The sequence below is a fragment of the Solanum dulcamara genome, chromosome 4, assembly GCF_947179165.1.
Source record: "Solanum dulcamara chromosome 4, daSolDulc1.2, whole genome shotgun sequence".
In the NCBI taxonomy this organism is placed as follows: Eukaryota; Viridiplantae; Streptophyta; class Magnoliopsida; order Solanales; family Solanaceae; genus Solanum; species Solanum dulcamara.
This window is the reverse complement of record NC_077240.1, coordinates 36821800-36839767: the sequence shown is the minus strand read 5'-3', so window position 1 is coordinate 36839767 and position 17968 is coordinate 36821800. Positions and strand designations below refer to the sequence as shown.

The 17968-nt window shown below is 38.0% G+C and overlaps 1 long non-coding RNA gene across 1 annotated transcript; it reads right to left on the bottom strand.

Moving 5' to 3' along the window:
• Positions 1–12096: 12096 nt before the first annotated feature.
• LOC129884986 (uncharacterized) lies at positions 12097–13090 on the bottom strand. The gene is made up of 3 exons (XR_008766013.1): positions 12991–13090; positions 12776–12893; positions 12097–12174 (listed from the first exon to the last, which is right to left on the bottom strand). It is a non-coding gene; the product is annotated as an uncharacterized LOC129884986 (long non-coding RNA).
• Positions 13091–17968: the final 4878 nt, after the last annotated feature.

Genomic DNA, 17968 nt, shown 5'->3' with positions numbered 1-17968 from the left:
GCTCATCTATTGAGTGATTCATAAGAATCCATAACTTCGGTGAGGATTATCCCTATCACCATCTATAAACATCTCTTGATCTTAATTCTGATCATCATCATAACTTTAACTTTAGAATCATAATTCTCAACTTTAACTCATATAAAACTTTCATTGAAAAACATTTAAATCATGATCAACTCATAAACTCATCTAATATTCATAATCATAGCTTGAAAATATAGCTTTATGCATGGGTATCTATGAATCAACATGAAATAATGCAATTAATGTGACAACATGCATATAAAGATCATTGATAATATTTAAAAATGAAATCAAATTAGCCTAATGCAGTTTATCAAAATTAGGGTTCATAATCAATTGTAAATTGAATAAAAACTTGAGAAATCTTTGGGACTTAATGGGTGAAAAGAGACCATGAATCAATTCCCACATACCTTGAGTGAGAAGACAAAAGAATTTGGAAGAATTTGAGAATTTTGATGGAGAGCTTGAGTGAATTTCTTGGAAGTCTTCAATGAAGTCTTTGAGAGCATCTGGTAGAGAGAGAGAGAAATATTTGAGTAGGTGATTGTAGAAGAATGAATGGAATTAAGGGTTTAGGGTAGTTTATAGAGTAAAATTAGACCCTAAAAATGTCTAGATTCATTAACTAACAACTAGGATAAAGTCTAAAGTGACCTTACTTAAAAACTGAATTCGGATGAAATACTTCTCCATTTCCATGACAAAGAGCTGTTCCTAGATAGGCCATTTTTTTTAGCGAATGAGAATTTGACCAGATTTTGACTCGGGGAAAAATTACACTGAACGGGAACAAGTGGATGACGTAGAGCTGCCGTGCACCTCACCTTTTTGTGCAATTTTTGACAAAATTCATCTTTCGTTACACGAGACCTAAAAATCCATCGAAACTATTTTTCCATACAATTTGACCCCCTGATCAACATTCTAGACTCAGATTTTCCAAAAAAAATAAGGATAATGCGTTATGCGAGCGGCCTATTCCCAAGGTATTCTTAAGACACTTATGAGCATTTTGAGGAATGTTACAATATCTCCCCCTTGGGAACATTCGTCCTTGAATGAGATTCAACTAATATAAGAATAACATGGGAAAGAGGACTAGCAACCCAACATGTACATGAGGACACTTTGAAAATGCATAGAACATGTAAACTTCAACTTAACTTAAAATCATAACTTTGAAATCAACTTTTTCATGAACATGCCTGCATATGAATGACATAGGAGGAACTGAATACTTAAGATTTCAACTAACTTGAATAAGAACAACTTACTACTTTAGGCTTGAGTAGAGGGAAAGAGGTATGGGTATCATTTCATCATATCCTCCTTCGCCTCCAAAGAAGAACTTTCTACTTGTTGATTCCTCCATAACACTTTGAAGGACACAACTTCTTTGTTTATTAACTTCTTAACTTAATGGTCTTAGATTTCCATCGGAACTTCTTCGTAAGTTAGATACTCCTCAATACTAACATCTTTAAAGGGCACAAAGGAGTTTGGCTCACCCACAAACTTCATCAACATAAACACATGAAACACCAGGTGAACCATAGCTAACTCAAATGGAAAATCTAACTCATAAGCCACTTTGCCAACACATCTCAATACCTTGTAAAGTCCAACGTATCTTGGACTCAATTTCCTGTTTCTTGCCCAAACACATTACACCCTTCATGGGTGAAACCTTCAAATAGACCTAATCATCCACTTCAAATTCAAGCTCTCTTTTCCTAACATCAGAATAGGACTTTTGATGACTTTGAGCCATCTTCAACCTCTCCCTTATGAGTCTTACATTCTCCATAGCATCGATAACCAAATCTGGACCAATGAAGACTATCTTAGCAAATTTAAACCATCCCACCTGGAGACCTACATCTCCTCTCATACAATGCTTCAAAAAGAGCTATTTGGATGCTAGAGTGATAACTATTATTATAGGCAAACTCAATCAATGAAAATTGTTCATCCCAACTTCCTTTGAAATAAAAAACATACACCCTTAGCATATCCTCTAAAGTTTGGATCATTTTTTCATCTTGACCATCGATTTGAGGGTGAAAAGTGGTACTTAATGTAACCTTTGTACCAAGAAACGACCTCTAAAAGTGTGAAGTGAATTGTGTACCTCGATCCGATATAATGGACAAGGGCATATCATGAATTCTTACTAACTCATGTACATACAAATTAGCATAATCTTCGGAACCATTGGAAGTCTTAACCGGTAGAAAATGAGCAGACTTGGTCATCCGATCTATAACAATCCAAATAAAATCATATTGCTTCTTAGTATGAGGCAAACCTGTTACAAAATCCATATTTACATCTTTCCATTTCCAAGTAGGAATTTCAATATCTCAGGCTAGACCTCCCGATCTTTGATTCTCAGCTTTAACTTGTTGGAAATTTGGAAATATAGATACAAACTCCGCTATGTCCTTCTTCATGCCATTCCACCAATACACTTCTCTCAAATCATGATACATCTTAGTGGAACCCTGATAAATCAAGTATTGGGAAGTATGGGCCTTATTTAATGTCAGCTGTCGCAACCCATCAACGTTAGGTACACATAAATGGCCTTGGTAACTTATCACACCATCTCTCTCTTGGGAGGAAGCCTCAATGGCTTTTTGGGCAACCGTCTTCTTTAACTCAACCAACATTGGATCTTGGTCTTTCTTGGCCTTGACATCCGCTACAAGAGATGATTCCTAACCATTATGAACAAGAATACCTCCATCATTGGAATCAACCAAACACAAACTAAAGGTGCCAACCTATGAACATCTTTAATCAATTCTTTGTTATCTTTTTCAACATGTGCCACACTACTCATGTACAACCTACTTAGTGCATCGACAATTATATTTGCCTGGCTCGGATGATACAACATACTCATATCATAATTCTTCAACAACTCAACCCATCTCCTTTGCCGAAGGTTCAAATCTTCCTACTTAAACACATATTGTAAACTTTTATGATCGGTGAACACATCTACTTGGACACCAAAGATAGTTTTCCAAATCTTCAAGAAAAACACAACCACCGCTAGTTCAAGATCATGGGTTGGTTAGTTTTGTTCATGAACCTTAAATTGACTAGAAACATAGGATATTACCTTACCATGCATCAATACACAACCAAGACAAACTCTTGAGGCATCACAATACACCACAAAACCATAGGACTTTTCCAGCAAGTTCAAGATAAAAAGCGGTAGTGAGACGATTCTTTAATTTGTGGAAACTCTTTTCACCTTCTTCCGACTATTGAAACTTTACCTTTTTTTGAGTCAACTTGGTCAAAGGTGATGAGATCGAGGAAAACCCTTTCACAAATCTCCTATAGTATCTGGCTAGGCTCAAGAAACTCCTAATATCCGAAGGAGATAATGATCTAGGCCAATTCTTAACTATTTCAGTTTTCTTATGATCAACCATAATCTCTTCATCGGACAAAATGTGACCAAGGAAGGCCAACTCCCTTAACCAAAACTCACATTTTTTGAACTTTGCAAATAGTTTTTTATCTCTTAGAGTTTGAAACATAATCCTCAAGTGACTTGCATGCTCCTCCTCATTCCGAGAGTAAACCAAACTGTCATTAATAAATACAATCATAAACATATCTAGGTATTATTTGAACACCTTGTTCATTAGGACCATGAAAGCCACATGAGCATTGGTCAAACTAAATGACATGACTAGAAATTTATAATAGCGATACCTTGTCCAAAATTCCATTTTGGGAATGTCACACTCCCTCACCCTTAATTGGTGATAACCGGAATGAAGGTCTATCTTAGAGAAGTAACTTGCCTCTTGCGATTGATCAAACAAGTCATCTATTATAGGAATTGGATACTTATTCTTTATGGTTACCTTGTTCAATTATAGATAATCAATGCACATACGTAGTGAACCATCTTTTTGTCTAACAAATAATATGAGAGCACCTCATGTTGAAATACTTGGACTAATGAACCCCTTGTCTAACAAGTCCTTTAATTGATCTTTTAATCCTTTAACTCCGTCGGAGTCATCCGGTAAGGAAGGATAGAAATAGGTTGGATATCCGGAAGAAAGTCTATACCAAAATCAATATCCCTTTTGGGAAGAACACTGGGTAAATCATCGGGAAACACATTCGCAAACTCATTTACAATGGGGACCGACTCTAGGATAGGGGCTTTAAAATTCTCATCCCTGACCCTCACAAGATGATAAAAACAACCTTTGGAAATTATCTTCCGATCTTTAATATACAAAATGAATTGACCTTTAAACACAGAGTTACTACCCTTCCATTTTATGGATGGCTTATTACGGAATTGAAACTTAACCAGTAGGGTTCTACAATCAATAGAAGCATAATATGAATATAGACAATTCATTCAAAGGGTAACATAAAAATAGGTCATGTGAAGCTCCACTAGGTCACATAGGGTAACTTTATGGAAAATCATAATCGGAAAACTTCTATAGACTCGTTTAGCCACAGTCGACTCACTAATGGGACTATAAATGGAGAAAGGTTCTAGAAATATCTCAGGACTAACATCAAATCTCATGGCCACATAAGGGGAAACAAAAGATAAATTTGCACCCGTATCAAGCAAAGCATAAACATCATAGTGAAAGACTCGTAACATACCGGTAACAACATCAAGCATCTCCTCCATCTCTTGCCTAGCATGGAGGGAATAGAACCTATTATTGCATTGACCACCTTTTGATTGCCCTTGTCCACCTTGAGAAACTTGGCCTTGAGGGCAACCATCTTTGACCTTGCATTTCCTAGCATGATGAATTAGCTTACCACATCGATAACACACATTCGACTTGGCTAGACATTAACCTTTGTGGTTCCTACCACATTTATTACATGCGGGAGTAACTTGGCCTATAGGAGCACCTCCTTAGGGTTTAGGGTTGGTCACCCTATCTTTGTCAAACCTTGGAGTAGTAATATTAGAGGACCCTTCTCCGGAGCACTTTTGGCAAAAATAAGGACGTCTACTATTTCTGGACTTAGCATGAGAGAATTCACTATTACTGGTCCTTGGCCTCTTAGACTCTCTATTCTTCACCTTTAGATTCTCACTTTATACTTGCTCCACATAAGTTATTAGTCTAGATATATCCATCTCCTAAATCAATATCACTATTTTATATTCTGTTGCAACCATGTCCGACACACCCGATACGGACTTGGTTATACTAGCTCTTAAGTCAGCAACCATGAATGGAGCATATTTTGACAGTTGAGCAAACTTGAGGGCATACTCCCTCATACTCATGCCACCTTGCTTAAGGTTGATAAACTCTTGCACTTTGGCCTCTCTTAACTCTAATGGGAAGAAGCGATCAAGAAATACCTCTTTGAACTCATTCCAAGTCACGGGCTCTGCCGCTCTAGGCCTTTAAATTTTTCATTGATCAAACCAAATTTGAGAAACACCCCTCAATTGGTACATAACCAACTCCTCCCTTTCAACCGGGCTAATTCCCATGATCTCAATAATCTTATGGATGCTATCGACAAACTCATGGGGATCCTCATTAACTTTAGAACCCCCAAAATCTAGAGGATTCATCCTCATAAAATCTTGAACTCTTGTTGCCTCCATAATATCATTTGGATTCATGGGAGCAACCACCTCACAATTTACTTGATCCGTAATGGCTTGAAGAAGTACTTAAAAGGCTGCTTGGAACTCGGCATTGGAAACTTGATCATCCATAGGGTCATTTAGAGCTTGTTTCTCCTCTTCAACCATTTTTCTTCTAATGGGGTATCTTTGTGGAGGCATATTCTAAAAATTATAAAGAACAAGAATTAGAGAGAAAAGACTTAACCACTCTACCGCACTACATAGATCATGAAAGAAGTGAGACTTTTTCCTATAATATTTCGTAGCCTCCTATAAATGGATGTGGCACACTTCATATCAGTGAATAAGACTGTACTTGATGAGGCATGTTAGACTCCTAAGGAGTCTTCTAAACCTTGTGTTGTGATATTAAGTTTGTCATGACTTGACCCAGGGTCTAGTCGTAATACGATGATCGTGATGTGAGGGACCCCAACCATAAGCCATCTTAGCATATATCACATACATAAGGTGAAGAACAACATAAACATAAGCGGAAGTAATCATTAAGTGGGGAATGGGACTAAGGGAGATCAACTCTATAAACGTTAACTAGACTGCATCATAACATTATAGGGAATGGAACTAAGGGATATCAACTCTATAAACGTTAACCAGACTACACCATAACATTATCTAAACATGCATCTAGTCTAGTCTTTGACGGAGGCTTAATATAAGCTCTTAGCTAACCCTAACAGTACTAGAAAGTGTAAACAATAGTAACATGAATAAAAGTCTTGTCCTCGGTAGAATAAGAACTCACCAACTTCTTTGAAATCTAAAGCAAATCTCTAGCTATGAGTGAGGTAATCTTGAGTATCGTCCGTCCCTACATTATGAGCTAATATAGGCCAAATATGCGTTAATATGTTTGAATGTACTAAATATGTGAGGTATGCATGAACAAGTAAAGAACGTGATCAATATGTCATAGGATGCATGAGAAAATCATAATAAACATGAGTATATTTTAAAAGTAATTTAAATTATAAGAAACTCTTGGTCAATGCATATCATAAGAACTTCAACTTTCAACTCATAATTTGACATATTATAGCTTTAACTTGAACCTATGTGGGATAGGACCTTTAATCATCAACTAAGACCAAGCGAGCTAGTACATAAAATCCGATGACTCTTGCATCAAAATAGGGGAGGCTACCTTGCCAGAGAACACTCTAAAAGTAACTCAATTCAACTGTGCTATATGTGGATCCACTAGCTAGGCCATAAAGGCAACCTACATGGGCAACGTAGTTTAAGACTTTAGGTTGCTACTAGTATTCCCTTGGTGAACTAATTACGTTACTGAAATGAACCCCACATAGTTTCCCTCTCGATGCTTAGTCAATATCCCAACGGAAACTCTTAAACATGATCATAACATAGTAGGAAAAGATAGTAACTGCCTATCAATTCATCTTTAAAACATATTAGGAATAGCTCATCTATTGAGTGATTCATAAGAATCCATAACTTCGGTGAGAATTGTCCTTATCACCATCTTTAAACATCTTTTGATCTTAACTATGATCATCATCATAACTTTAACTTTAGAATATTAAATCTCAACTTCAAATCATATAAAACTTTTATTAAAAATCATTTAACTCATGATCAGCTCATAAACTAATCTTAAATTCATAATCATAGCTTGCAATTATAGCTTTATGCATGGGCATCTATAAATAAACTTGATATCATATAATTCATATGAAAACATGCATATAAAAATCATTAATAATATTTTAAAATGAAATCAAATCAGCCCAATGCAATTCATCAAAATAGGATTCATAATCAATAGTAAATTGAATGAAAATTTGAGAAATCTTTGGGACTTCATGGGTGAAAAGAGCCCATGAATCAATCCCCATATACCTTGAGTGAGAAGACAAAAGAATTTGGAAGAATTTAAGAGTTTTGATGGAGAGCTTGAGTGAATTTCTTGGAAGTCTTCAATAAAGTCCTTGAGTGCCTTTTGTAGAGAAAGTGAGAGAGAAATATTTGAGTAGGTGAATTATAGAAGAATGAATGAAATTAAGAGTTTAGGGTAGTTTATGGAGTAGAATTAGGCCCTAAAACATCCATATTCATTAACTAATAAATAGAAAAAAGTCTAAAGTTCCCTTACTTAAAAACTGAATTAGGACGAAAAACTTCTCCAAGTCCACGATGCGGGGTTGCTCTCAGATAGGCCACTTTTTTTAGCAAATGAGATTTTGACTAACTTTTGACTCGGAGAAAAATTACAATGAACAAGAACAAGTGGGTGACGTGGAGCTGCCGTGCACCTCACTGTTTAGTATAATTTTTGACAAAATTCATCTTTCAATACATGAGTCCTAAAAATCCACCGAGACTATTTCCCCATAGATTTTGACCTGCTGATCGATATTTTGGACTCAGATTTACCAAAGAGAATAAGGACAATGCATTCCATGAGCGTCCTATTCCTAAGTATTCTTAAGGCATTTATTAGCATTTTGAGAAACGTTACAGATGAGATGTGAAAGATATTGAAAGCAATGCATGCTATTGAAATTGTGGGGGCTGGGTTGGTTTCTTATCAGTTCAAAGATGCGGAGAACATGTGGTATAACCAGTGGGAAGAAGGTAGAGGTAAGGATGTAGAGCCTGCTATTTTGGACGAGTTTGAGAAAGCATTCCCGGATCACTTCTTTCCCGCAAGTTGAGGGAAGCAAAGATGGAAGAATTTATGAATCTAAAACAAGAAGGTCTAACTTTGAAGGAGTAAATCCTTATGTTTATCCATCTGTCTAGATATGCTCTGGAAATGGTCCCATATATGTGGTCTAGGATGAGGAAGTTTGTCTCTGGATTAGGAAGACATAAGAAGAAGGAGTGAAAAACATCATTGATGATTTTTGACATGGATATTTTTAGGTTGATGGTGTAGGCTAAGAAGGTAGAGGATTATAAGAGAAAACAAAAGGAAGAGCACTTAAGCAAGAAGGCAAAATCAGCTGGGCATGAAAATGAAAATAAGTAGAGACAGAGTAAGGGAAATAAGTCCTTCTTTTAGAAGAGGTCTTTTATTTATGCTCCGTCAGTGGTAAGTACACCTGCACTGCATAACAGGTATGATCAGTAGGTATAGAGTCACTAGACTTCCAGTGCCCAGGGTTCCCAAATCCCAAGCTAGTGTGGCTCAAGGTTCAAACGGGAAGCCACCTTGTGCAAATATGGTAAGATTCATTTGAGAGAGTGCAGAGAGGGAAGGAATGGTTGTTATAAATGTGGTCAAGTGGGACATTTTCAGAGGGAATGTCCAATGTGGGGCAATAAAGCCTAGTCTTCTACTATGACAGCACCAGCTCGAGGTAATCAGTGAGGTACCACTTCAGGTATGGGTGAAGGTTGAAATCGTCTATATTCCATAAGTAGCCACCAAGATTAGGAGAACTCACCAAATATGGTCACTAGTATGCTTTAAGTCTTTTCTTTTGATTGTTATGGTTTGCTTGACCTGGGTGCCACCTTATCATTTGTAACCCCTTATATGGCTAATAAGTTTGATAGAATCCATGAGTGTCTTTATGATCCTTTCAGTGTGTCTACCCCTGTTGGTGAATTTATCTTAGCTAAGAGTCTCTATAGAGATTGTACTGTGTCGATATATCACAAGGTTACTATGATTTACTTAGTTAAGTTAGACATGGTTGATTTTGATGTGATTCTTTGTATGGACTGGTTGTATGCCTGTTATGCCTCTATTGATTCTAGGACTCGGATTGTTAAGTTTAAATTCCCAAATAATTTTATCTTAGAATGGAAGGGTAGTCTTATTATGCCTAAGGGTAAATTTATTCCCTACCTTAGGGCCAGAAATTTAATCTCGAAAGGGTGTATTTATCATATCATACGAGTGAAAGATGATAGTATGGAATCTCCATCCCTTGAGTCTGTCTCGATCTTTAATGAGTTTCCTAATTTCCTGAGAATCTACCTGTAATCCCTCTTGATAGGGAGATAGACTTTGGGATTGATGTCCTTCTAGATATGGAGCCTATCTCTATTCTGCCATATAGAATGGATCCTGCTAAGTTGAAAGAACTGAAAGAAAAACTGAAAGATCGCCTAGATAAGGGATTCATTAGGCCGAGTGTCTCACCTTGGAGAGCTCTTGTCCTATTCGGGTGAAAGAAATATGGGTCATTGATAATGTACATTGACTATCATTAACTGAATAAGGTAACCATAAAGAACAAGTATCCCCTTCCCAAGATAGATGATTTGTTTGACCAACTTTAGAATTGCACCTGTTTCTCCAAGATAAATCTCAGATCAGGCTATCATTAATTGAAAGTAAGAATATGTGATATCCAAAAGACCACCTTCCAAACCTGATATGGTAACTTCAAGTTTTTTATTATGCCTTTTGGTCTAACTAACGCTCTTGCAGCATCTATGGATTTGATGAACCAAGTGTTCAAATAGTATTTAGACATGTTTGTGATTATACTTATAGATAACATACTGATTTATTCGAGGGATGATGAGGATAATGCTAATAATCTCATAATTCTTCAAACACTCAAAGATAGGGAGTTGTATGCTAAGTTTTCTAAGTGCGAATTTTGGCTTGCTTCTAGGGTATTTTTAGGCCATGTCATATCTGGTGAGGGTATCCGAGTTGAATCATAGAAGATTGAAAAGGTTAAGAACTAGCCAAGGCCCACATCCTCGACTGACATAAGAAGGTTCTTGGGATTGGCTGGCTACTACCATAGATTTGTTGAGGGGTTTTCTGTCACGACCCAACCCCGTAGGCCGCGACTGGGGTCCGACCTGGACCCCCCGTACATATATCTATTAGTTGAGGTCACATTGAATCGTAAATAAGACAATATCATGTAACAGAGCCCCACTGGCGATAACATTTTCATAAACTGTAGCCCTTTTCGTTTGTATCACAACATGACAGGGCAGGCAAGCCAACAAGGCTGCCATAACATAATAACATATATCATATATCATGTAGACCCAGCTTAATCAAACTGACATACACAACCCACATATACATGTCTGCAGACCTCTAAACATATAAATGACAACATATGGCGGGACAGGGCCCCCGCCGTACCCCTGAATGGATAAAACAATTTCTATACATCCGTGGACAGTATCAAAAACTAGGCTCCGATACAATGGAGCCTCTTCCAGCTGAGCTGCATGGAATCCTAAGCTGACGGACTCCCAAAATCTGTATCTGTACCTGCGGGCATGAACGCAGCCCCCCGAGAAAGGGGGTCAATACGATATGTGTACTGAGTATGTAAAACATAATATAAAACAACTGGAAACATATCTGAGATAGAGAATCAGGGGATAAGATATCAATTCAGAAACCTGTACCTGTACTTTATGAATTACAAAAACATGCATGTTCGAGTCATATCATATAGCCGGCCCTTTCGGGGGTCCGGTGAATCATCTCTGTAAAATCATCTCTGTAAAACCATCATGGCCCCAGTGCCATCACCACCTTATTACAACACATCATCATATATTTATACACGTATCCTGGCCCTCTATTGAGGGACTCAGTGAATAATGCAGTGAACTGTGCACGAGAACATATCCTGGCCCGGGACTCAGGGAAAGAAGTGTTACAATATACACGAGTAGAGTAGTGAGTAACTATATGCAATTTAAATCATTATCAGAGACTCGACAGAATAAGAAAGTTAAGCTTTTATTTGAGAACCCGAGTAGCGGTGTAGTCATCTCGAGTGTCCTCTAAATGCCATTATGGGCTGTCTCAATTATAATCTCGGGGCTCCTAGACATGTACTAAAGTAAAGCCAAATCGTTTATGGAACCAGAAACATTTGTTAACATATAGTCTGTAAGACTTGGAGCCTGTACATTTGTTACCTTTTTAACATATAAAAGTTTCCAGGGAAATAGTTCGATTATTATAAAAGTTCTATATTCAGACGTAAATAAGAGATGCTAAGAATGGAGTTACGCCGGAACTCATATCATGTTTAACCTACAACTAAGACATGCTAGAAGAAGAAAGGGAATAAACTATATATGGTCTGTACTTTCCTTTATGGGATCTGCATACACATATTTCATACCCGGCCCATCATGGGGCTCGGTGAATCATTATGGCATCATAATCTCACTTTCGTATCAAATACGTATCATAGGAAATGAGAAATAGCTTTCCACATACTAGTGTTTAACACATAAAAGCCTTACTAGGCAATACTCAATTCTTTCAGAAATTCCAATACTAAGCAGTGGATATGGGTTATGAGGCATACTTGGAGTTTTGGGAATGGAATTATCCCCACATTCCACACACACTTCACTTAAGGCTAAAACTTGCCAAAAGGAAAGAAAGATAGTTGTACGAATTTATACCAAAACATGCCAAGAGAAAGCTTTACATACCTTTTGGGAGTTACCCTTTATCCTGCTCGTCTCGTCGTCTTCCGAACCTATTCAATATGAAAGTAATACGAATATCAACTACTCTAAACTTTCCAGCATCTTCGATTATGCCTTAATGTTAATGGAATCTATTTCCTTAGTCGTTTCCTCGACTAGTCCTTTAGTTTGTTAAGGCGTTAACGAAAATTGGGCAGCACCTCCCCTATAATATGCCCCATCAAAATTTCCAATTAGGTCCCTAAGACCTACAGCCAACCAACAACAACAACCTGCAGCAATTCATACCAACAATATACAACATACACTCCAAACAACTTATAAAAAAAATACGATATCTCAATAGGGCGTCTAGCCTTTATTTTGTGACGCCTTTAATTATACGTAACGAGGGGTCATGTGGCTTCGAATAGAAGCACCCTAACCCACATTAGTACATATTCAGGCCCTGCAACAACAAGCCACACCCCTGCAGAGCAACTCACAAGAACAATACTTTGTTTCGACAACAATTCAACTATAACGACTACAAATTAGTTTATTCCGAACGCCAAGTATTTCTAAGCCATTTTCATATTTCCAGCCACCAATAGGGAGTGTAACATGCTCCATCAGAACACATAAAGCTCAAATTTAAAGAAGAAACCTTACCTTACGTTAAACTTGTCAAACTCGCCAAAACTATCCAAAATGTGAAATCTGGACAGCTTACTGTTTTACCTTGTCGCTTCGTTTCGAAGGGGTAATGGAGGGAAACAGGATTTACGTCCTTCATGAAAGTTATAGACATGTGTATTAGGGTCGCAAACAATTTCGAATCATCCCTACATCAATTTTTTACAAAAAGATATGACCAAAATACTCACAGCTGTCCGTGTAGGATTTCCAAAACCAAATTTGAGCAGTACCTCCTCTACACTTAATCACCACTTTTCAAGCTGATACAAGTGGAAATGGATTTTGGAGTCTGAATGAAAGTTATAGAACCACGAAATACCTTTCCAAAACATATTAAATCACTTGAAACGAATCTGTACACAAGAAGTTATACGATTATTACTAACCACTGTCCCTTTCAAAAACGGGTTGGTTAATTAATTCTTAACATTTTCTCCTTCGACTTTCTCTTATTTTCTCTTCCAAATTCCAATTGAAAAGCTGGAGTTTTACTTCCATGAAGGTCTTAAAATACATATATACATATCCACATACTTAAGGTACACCGTATATAATTAATTCACGGAAGAAAATTGGAAAACAAACCTTTAAACTTCAAGAACCATGGCTGCCTCTCTATTTCTCTCCCTCACGTTTTTTTCTCTCTAAGTTGGCTGATGTTTTGATGGATAACTGAAGTATATGATATATATCAACATATATATGTGGCTTTAGGGTGTAACACGTGTCAACCCCAAGAGGTGACACGTGTCCAGCCCCTATTGGGCCACCGTATCATGCTGCCAACTATGGGCTGCCACGTGGCAGTGGGGTCCACCACCCCCCAAGCAGGTGGGTCACCTGCTTGCTTGAGGTGCTGCCATGTGTCGCTTCTTCATTGGCTACCACGTGTCGTCTTTTTTTTTTTTCCTTCCTCGTGGGCTCGTAATCTCGTCTTATTTTATGTACCTATGTAATCCGTGCTACGTAAGTTTGATATATGCTTAAGTAGCTCAAGTGCATATGACTTTTAACTTAGTAGCTTACATAGGTAAATCGAGTCCTACGACTCATTACTTGACCTCCAATTCCTTTCGGACTCTTATGATTTCATCTCCAACCTTCTCTAGTATGGGGTATCACATTCTCCCTTCCTTAGAGACGTTTGATAGTGTCGTAACTTAAGTGGCTCACATGCTAACTTCTAAGTAACTTAAGGGACATTCCGAGTTTAAAAAGGGTGGGGTGTAACATCCTTCCCCCCTTTAGAACATTCGTCCCCGAATGTTAGCTAAAACTTCTCTTAGCACCTTATACAAATCGTAGGGAGATTCATTGCTATTTTCTTAACACGTACTTCCATACCAATATTTCATATACGTGTTTCAGGAATCGGGGTTACCTGTAAATATTGGGAATAGGTGCAAATACTTGTGTTTTATATCCTCTTCAATTTCCCAGGTCATCCCTTTTCTGGTTTTGGTTTTGCCACAGTATCTTGATGGAAGGCACGTCCTCAGTTCGCAACCTTCTAATTTGCCAATCCAAGATGGCAATAAGTTTCTCCTCATAGGATTACTCTTCCATCTCATGGACTTCATTTATGAGACATACTATGGGTGGATCGCTAGTACATTCGCGAAATATCTATATCTGATAGGCTGGGCGTATGGTCTCCAAATCAAGTGGTAAGCTCAACTTACCAGCCGCGTTGCCCACCTTACGTGCAACCTGATACAGTCTAACATATTCTGGGTCAAGTTCCTTTTCTAGGTGACCCCATTATGAACATCCAATCATCAACTTGAACTCTGCATGTCGACGTCGATTATCTGTATATCATTCCTCCCGATTCTGGCTTTTAGTCAATAGTTTGCTTAATCATGTCGGGGCCATTGGAATACTGGAGTAGTAATTATTATTGTAGTCAACTTGATAAGTGAGGGATAATTATTCCGACTACCTTCAAAGTTAGTCTCCCGGCTTGTGACATATCTTCTAGCGTCTAATAGTGCGCTCAGTCTGTTTAGTATCTCGAGGGAGAAATGCGGTACTAAGACCTGTCTGTGCTCCTGACCTCTTCTTGGACTGATCTCAAGACGTTAATTATAATTGAAGTCCCTTTATCTGGGATATTGGATAAGGAAACCTCACGGAACCTTACCATTCTCCATGTTCTATAACTCCCTCTAATTTCAGCAGCATAGGTGCTCTTGATTGGATGCAAATGGGCTGATTCATTAGCCTAATCACAACAACTCATATAGCACCCTACTCTTACCGAGTATAAAATGGGTGCGTAATGACGTGGATAATTTGGTAACCGTTAGCCTCGTATAGTCTTTCTCGACTCTTTTCAGAACTTTAATTGGCCTATATTGTTATTCTGTGGTTTTCCACTCGTTAACTGGTTCTATGTTGAAGAACTGTGGCATTCAAGTGTGTTGTCATTTAGCAATTAGCTAATCCTCCTTGTGTTGCTTAAGTTCTTGTTAGAATTGCCTTAACGTATCTTATAATACTCTGGGTACATCATCTCATATCGTTTCTCCGTTGCTAGTTCAGATTCTTCCATCTCGCGTGATCATACCAGCACTAACGCATTAAGTTCCATCAGAATTTTGAAGTTAAGCATGCTAGGGCGAGATAATATTGGGATGGGTGACCTTCCTGGGAAGTCTTCGTGTATCATTTCACTGTAATCCTTTCTATGATGTGCGGACACTCAATTTAGCCCAAGATTTATCTCAGTGTTGTCTCGCGAGTCTTTATGTTTTGCCCTGTCCTTCCTTTGTTATCTTGCGACCAGTATCGGCGTAGACCTTTAGTTCCGCTATGACCATGTCCCTTTTTGGTCAGTTTGGTTTAACTTCCCCTATTGTATTCCCCCCTTTCTGTACGCACCCATTCATTAGGGTGGGCTACTGAGTAGTGCTAAAGTTCTTTCATATAGTGACCTTTGGAGCCATTTTGAGTTTTGGCTATTATTAGCTGGCATAGCTTTAAAGGAATTTGACATATAAGCTCTCCTATCCTTTATTCACTTTGTGTTCTTCTCATTTTCTACCATAGGAGGCTTTCTATTCCTTTGTCCTTGGTTATACATATATCGCAACATCATTTGCGACCAACTCTATAACCAACATTTTGGCTTTTGGACGCTGCCTTATGTAGCATTCTGGCTTCCGTTCAATTACTGGTGGCTTCCAGACCTTTCTAACTTGGTTCAGCAGGATATCTTATCAAAGTTTAGACGTCTATCTCACATTTATTGCTATATCAACTGCCTCCTCCTACCTTTGCCATTTTCTCATTAACTTCCCCCCTTTAGGGGATACCCGCACTTTCCTCTATTTGTACTTTGTTCTAAGTCTCTATGTCCAGTCTAAATTTTTGTCCAATTCCTTTCACCAATCTATTTGGTACCGCATCATGTCTTTATTTATCTGCATGTTTATAATTTGACTATCCGTGTACGGAGCCTTGATTAAATTACGAAGCGATAGAACCTTTCCATATCTAACATAATGTCTTATCTACTAATCAGTACTTGAACAATGTGACCTAGGGAACAACTCGTCCAAGGCCACCTTCTACTTTTTCTTTTTCCAAGAATTACTTAGCACCTGTAGTTGTTCCAATCCCTATTAGGTAGTGCTAGTATTCTGACGATAACTATTCTAGGTTTTCTTGAAGTAGTGGTTTTGTCCCAACCTATATCCTTTGTTTCTTGGGACGAATAAAAGTTACGTCATTTGTTCCTTAAGTTTTCCATCCTCGTCCCTTAAGGGTTCCACTATTTTTGGGGCGACGTTGTGTACACGCGTCATTTTTTTATATCTTAAGCCCCATGCTCTTACTGCGTTCTCAATGCAGGTCTTTTAACTTAGTTAGCCGCTACCAATGGCGCCTTATTAGCGGTCTCACTTTATCCTTGCATACTGGTATCACACTATTTAATTCATACTTATATATCCCCTTTTTAATTCGTATCCGTATTCAGTTCCTGACATCTCTTTGTGGTACTTCTATTAGAAGTTCTTTCCCTAATTAGTCGGTGGCAAATTATAAATTATTGTCGTACATCATTTTCCAACCATTGTTGGAAGAAATTAGAACCTCTAAAACATCACAGTACCCTTTTTTTTTGTACTTGACCTACCTGGTCTCCTTCTGAGTTTATCTTCGAGTTATGAACACTCATCTAGTTTAGAATTAGGAGTTGAGGGCTTGGTATTTTATTTATTTTAAAAAAAAAAAGTGAAACTCATTCGCGGGACATCTTATCCTTTATTCTGAGCCCTCTGTGTATATTCCTACAATACAAATATGGCTGGAGATACCGTAATCTGAACTTTACTACTTAAATAAGCCTTTGTTTCTCCGAAATAAAATTCTTCGAGTGAAAAGGGTGCCCCTTATCGACCACCTAAAGGGTACCTCTTACAGCTTTAGTTGAACACAGTAGGGGTACTTGGTATCAATTTCTCGGGCATCTCAAAAATCTATGCTTTACTTCCTTTTTCTTGTTCTGGGAAAATTTCGGTAGAATTTCCTCTACATTTCTTACTTATCCCAAAACCTGCATGCAGAAAATACCAACAATGCCTCACAGGGCCAGCATATATATTTACATGTCATATCACAGCCGCACAGGGCTTTCAATGTCATTTTTTTTTTCGCAGCAACACAGGGCTTTCAAAGTCAACAATAATATAAAAATATTAGACTTACCTCATATGTCCAACTTCAAACTGCAACTATTGCACTTCCTGACTGCTTTCCCTTCAGGTTTCAGCTTTACATTTTAAATAATACTTCACTACCTTACCAAACGGATATCTTCCGTGCCTTCACTTTACTTACCTGCGTGCTTTGTAACTTTCCATGTCATTAATTACTTTCTTCTGTTGGTGTCATCCTTCTGTTAAGATCCAAGGTTAGTATAAGGAATTTTTTTTCTATGACTCAGATCTAAAGCACGATCTCAGATGTAGAAGAAAGGTAACATCCTAAATGTCCTATAGCTTCCTGTTTATAGATGTGGCGCGCAACACATCGATAACCAAGACTCTATTAGACACGGTCTGCAGACACTCCGAGGACGAACTGCTCTGATACCACTTTTGTCACGACCCAACCCCGTAGGCCGCGACTGGGGTCCGACCTGGACCCCCCGTACATATA